Source organism: Vipera berus (assembly GCF_964194415.1).
Source record: "Vipera berus genome assembly, chromosome: 1".
Lineage (NCBI taxonomy): Eukaryota > Metazoa > Chordata > Lepidosauria > Squamata > Viperidae > Vipera > Vipera berus.
In genome coordinates this window covers 288,784,109-288,790,108 of record NC_138202.1, presented here as the reverse complement: position 1 = coordinate 288,790,108, position 6,000 = coordinate 288,784,109, and positions in this window count along the sequence as shown.

The following is a 6,000-nucleotide window of genomic DNA, read 5'->3' as shown; positions in this document are numbered from 1 at the left end:
GCTGGCTTCTTTGGCAGTTTCTTGATTGGGGTATGGTTTACTTGATTGTTGGCCTGGTGTTAATCTTAAAGTAAATCTATGCTGATCTAGGTGCTGATTGCTGGTGGAAGAGGTTCTTGGATCTTTCTGTTACCTTTCTTGGCTAGCTGATTGTTTCTTTTGCATGGTCTATAGGTATTTTTAATGTACATGTGTTTATTGATGGCTAATTTGTCAGAGTGCCAGGCTTCTAGAAATTCCCTAGCATATTTGGACTTGGCTTGGTCTAGTATGGTCACATTTTTTATTTGTTTAATTGTTTGGCTTGTTTAATTGTGCTCTGTATTTTATTTTGTTTTATTTATTTATTTATTTATTTATTTAATTTTGTTTATTGTAACTTGTTTCTTATGTATCTTAGCTGTATGGTGCTGAAAGTCTTTACAGATTCAATGTTCTGTAAATATAAACCATCATTATAATCCTATTTCTTTTTACTGCTGAATTCTAGAATACGATATAAAATCTCAATACAGATATTCCTCTTCTTTTAAAGCATTTGTATGTCCTATTTTAATTCTGTTTCTTCTGTTTCTGTCTAGCTGGTTGGCTGTTTACTTATGATTTGACACATTCCTCCCACATGCACACATATACACAAAGGGAGTAGTTGCTATATGAAATGGACATCGCTTCTAGTGTGTCTCGTCACTGTCAGGTCAGAGATATGCATGTTCCCACTTGTTGAAAGTTGTCAGCAAGAATCCCTGTTCTCAATGACTCCTTGATTGTGACTTTTTATTTTCTTTTGGGATGCATGTGTGATTCACTTGCTCCTCCCTCCATTCCTCCTTCTCTCCCCTGTTGCTGTCATCAGAAAAAGGGAAGCCAGAAGCTCAGCTAAAGAAAATAGATTTTCAGAGTTTAAAGTTTTGTTTTTAGGGGTTTTTTTAAGGTAGCATGTTGCTAAGCTACCAATCAGCCTAAGGAGCTGCTATTTATTTTAGTCTGACTGCTGTAGAGGTGGGACACAAAAGGTTGAGTCGGATGTTGATGGATGGCGCGGAAGGCCAAATGTAAAAGTGAAGTAGGCCATTGGTGGGTGATGGGAGAGGGCTTTAGGAATGGTGCAACCTGGCTTCCAGTTCCGGAATTTCAGTGCTCCCAGATGTGAGAGGGATTCGCTCCTCGTGTTGCCTGGATTTCTTCATCAGGGGAGGGGCTGTAAAGGGGTTGAAAGTTACTCTGGAGGAGCCATGAGCAGGGGAGAGGTCTCTCCAGTTGGTGGTAGAAGGGCGGCAGCCCTCCTGTCAGCTTGGAGCTACTCTCCGAACCGAAGAAGAAAGGATCGGCCACTCCCATGGCCCATCATTTAGCCATTTCTTGCCGAAGCCAAAAGCACAACAAAACACTTGAAAGCACTTGAAAACCTGGTGAGAATTTCCTTCTCGTTTTCCTAATTGTCTACTTTCCCTGTCAAAAGCTTCTTGAATTTGCTTCCCCCTGCGAGGAGAGAGGGAAGGGATTTCCCTCCCCCCACACCCTCCTTAAGAGCACCCTTTGTCTACATTGGGAGAGAAAAGAAACAGCGTTCTACTAAATTATACTGATTTATTGGACTTACTGCCTTTCTTCTTTTGGTCCAAAGTTCCTATTTTTACAGAAATGGACTATTCTACCTATTAGTCTAAAAAGGGGACCAAAAAAGAGAAATAAATAAAAAGATACTGTCTTTTGAAGTATTCTGAGGATATTTAGTGAATATTATTGGCAAACAAGCTTGCTTACATTTTGGACTGACCTTGGCATTAAGATAAAAACCTGAAACAGCTGGAGATGAATTTGGCTTAGACTTGTGGAGGTGGATTCTTACTGATTTTTGTTTGAAAAATAGCCTCCACCAAGGACTATTTATAATTATTACAAAATGGAGAAGGATCAGCCACAAACCTTGCTTGATTATAACCTCATACTTGAAATAATTTACAGAGTCACTGAGATGTCTATCTACTGATTTAATAATTTACATGCCAACCTTAAGTCACAAATTGAAACCCAGACTACAACTAAAGAATCTACACTTCAGAATATAATAAAATTGGAAAATATTACTATTGAGACAGAGGAATATAAGCAACAACTATCCAAAGAACCGACAACTTTAAAAATACAAGGAACTAAAACTATGGCAAATAACCTTAAGAACCAACAACATACTATGGGAAAACTTAATGTGCAAGATAGTAATGTTAACATAGAGGACATGGAAGATCAACAAAGACAGTTTCCTGAAAGCCTGGATAGCCAAGCATTAATTACAAAATATGCTGCAGCTGCCAAAAAAACAACACAGTGCCAGGCTGCATTAACAGAGGGATAGAATCAAGATCAAGTGAAGTACTAATACCACTTTACAATGTTTTGGTAAGGCCACACCTAGAATACTGCATCCAGTTTTGGTCACCATGATATAAAAAAGATGTTGAGACTCTAGAAAGGATGCAGAGAAGAGCAACAAAGATGATTGGGGGACTGGAGGCTAAAACATATAAGGAACCTTTGCTGGAACTGGGTATATCCAGTTTAATGAAGAGAAGGACGAGGGGTGACATGATAGCAGTGTTCCAATATCTCAGGGGCTACCACAAAGAAGAGGGAGTCAAGCTATTCTCCAAAGCACCTGAAAGCAGGACAAGAAGCAATGGATGGAAACTAATCAAGGAGAGAAGCAACCTAAAACTAAGGAGAAACTTCCTGACAGTAAGAACAATTAACCAGTGGAACAACCTGCTTCCAGAAGTGGTGAATGCTCCAACACTGGAGGTTTTTAAGAAGAGACTGGACAGCCATTTCCCTGAAATGGGTTTCCTGCCTGAGCAGGGGGTTGGACTAGATGACCTCCAAGGTCCCTTCCAACTTATTATTATTATTAAAGCAGATGAACCCAGATGGAAGAGGAATCCAGACCGAACTGAAGATAAAGTTTTTAGAGCAAATACAGAGACTAGAAAGAACAGGGCAACAACATAATGATTACAAATGGTTTGGTTTTTGTGGAATACTGATGGCTAGATGGCCTCCTTCGATTCAAATAATATGTATTGGAGCGAAGGGAGACCTACCTGGCAATTCAAAGGCCTTGGTCTAGAAACCTGATTGGCAAAAAAAGCAACCCAGAGTTAGATTTAAAAAGTGAGATCTTAGGGAACCATTAAAGGTTATCCTTTTAGTAATCAGTAATCTATCAGGATCTAAAATAGAAAATGTTTATGAGATAGAACTAGAATGTGTTTATGTATCTATTAGGCTTATTTTAGACATTGTAATTTGTGCACTGACATAATGGAAATTTGGCTTATAGATCCCACGTTTGATGTTAAAAGACGTTTGATTATTCTATTCAAGAATTAAGAATTAGCTAAAATTTAAAACAGAATCTGGTTGTGTATAAATAATTCTAGATTGATAAACATAGGCTGTGGTCCTGTCAGTAACGTGTGATGTATTAGGATGTGAAACAGATGATGTTTATTAGGTAGAACATAGCTACTCAGCCACTGTGTACATGTTAGATGCTATAGTTTTTGCTGTAATGAAATAAGGGAAATTTGGGTTGTGAATATTATTTGGTATGTTAAAGACTAAATTTGAATAATATAATTAAAATTAAAATTAAAATTAGGTAAACTTTAATAATAGGACATAGATATATCTCAATGGAATTGAATTGACAAATTTTTCAGCTGACCATGCTATCTCTAGAAATTTATTAGTTTAAACTGGTTGTATGAAATCTTAAGAGAAATTGAGAAGGATGTTTTGATAATGTAACCTGAATTATGTACTGAAAACTCTGTTACTGAATCTCTGATTACCCAGTCATCATGATGCTTTCTAAATATGTAGATTTTAACTGAAAAACCAATAAAACTTGCTTTTTTTTTAAAAAAAAGGAATGGTGCAACCCAAGAGATTTAAAAGGAGAAAAAAAAACCTGGCTGTTCTCCAGACAATGGCAGAAGCATCACTGAGAAAGGAAGAAGTAAGAAGATAACATTTCCCTTAGCATAATGGTCACCATTATCTATCATTTATCCATGGAAAAATCGGCAACAGAGCAGCCTCAGCATAGCAGCAGTTTACCTTCTGGACCTCCTTATCCATAATGGTTTTCCATAGCTTGTCAGTCATTTAGAGTAGAAAGGATCTGCCTAAGACCCTGTCCCCACAGGAAGATGAGGCAGTTGGGAGTTAGGGCAGGATTTCTTAGCATGCTCTTGGGCTTCAGAAAACTTTTCTTTTTAGGGAGGTGAGATCTGAGATCTGTAAGACTTAGTCTTCACATGAAGATGTAAAAGGAAGCTGTAGGTAGTGGGCTCTTGGCTACAGGAAGGAAGACACGAGGCTGAGTACAGGATAACTCATGCTTTATTCTTGCTAGAACTGTACTGGAACTTGGGCTGCAACCAGCCACAATATACAGTATAGTCTAGTCCCTAGGCGGCAGCCAATAGGTTTGAACCCACTCTTGCCGCCTGGGGCTAACCAATTGCATGACCAGAGACGGCTTGTATGGGTTGCTGGAGAGCCGTTAGCTGCTCCAGCAATGCAAGTGGTGTAACACCACAAGCCCAATACATAACACGAGGGACATCAATAATGTCTATCCAGAAAGAATGAAAGATGGTCATATGATTTTGTGTTGGCTTGTGTTGCTATTGATTGTCCTGAATTATTCTATCTGGAGATTGCCCATGGACATTCTGTTCACTGCTCATAGTAACCTAAATGAATTTATGAATCATAAAATGTAATGAATCTAAAAATGGTGTAAATAAATAAATGGGAAACCTTAGAGACAAACAGCATGTATATTCCAGAATTATTATTATTTTTTAAAAGCTATTATTTAATTATCTTTATATTTTACCCTTGTTCCCTCTCGTTTCCTTCTTGCTTCTCTTCTTGTCCCTTGCTTCCCTGGTTCCATCTTTTCATCTCTTTTTTCCCCACTACCAGCTCTCCCATCTGATCTGAGGATTCTCACCAGCACTGCCAGCCAGTCTGAGGTTGATGAAAAGCCCTTGCCCTTAATGGAGAAGGTGATGGCACATAATCAAAATGAATGAGGCAGTGACAGAAAAAATGGAAACAGTAAAAATTGTGGAAAATTGTCCAACATTTTGAATCGTTTTGAATATGTGGTTTAAGTATAAGTCTGTTTATGGCAAAGAAATGAATGAGTCAACCAAGGTTGATTCAGTCTTCCATCCTTCCAAATGAGGACCCAGATTGTTGGGGGCAATATGTTAACTCTGTAAACTGCTTAGAGAGGGCTGTAAAGCACTGTGAAGCAATGTATGTCTAAGTGCTATTGCTATATATATGAGTTTCTCCATTATCAGAACTTTCAAGACATTTTCTTCTCAAATTATTAGTCATCATTTTTCAAAAGTGAAACTGATATTCTTGATATTGATCTTTTTTTTCTTTAAAAAAGCAGTGCAATCAGAAGAGTAATAGACATTATGCCCTCACAACCAACAAAAAAACCCCAGTCTTTGCAAGTTCCTGGTCTTTGTATTTGGTCTCAGTATTGTCATCTGGGCAACCTGAAATAGACTTGCAAGTTGGTTTTACAAGTTGTACCAGGCTTGAAACTACAATATGTGGTTCAGTATCCTAGTACTACCAACTTCATTCTAGATAATTTTGGGGAAAATATCAGAGGAAATGAAAATAACTCAAGAAATGTGCAAACTTATTGGAGTGAATACAGTGTTCTTTGACCTGCTAAGTTTTTAATTAACCTATGTCACAGATGGCTGAACGGATTATCTCTGCTAGAGTACTTTATGCATAAAATCAACAGCTATATTTCTTCATAAAGCAAATTTTACTTGCCTGGCATAAAGCTCAAAAATGCAGTAGAAGGTAAAATTGTGAACACTTGACACTTTTCCAATAAACTGAGAAAAGATCCATCAAGTAAATTTATATGTGATCTGGCAGGTTTGGATA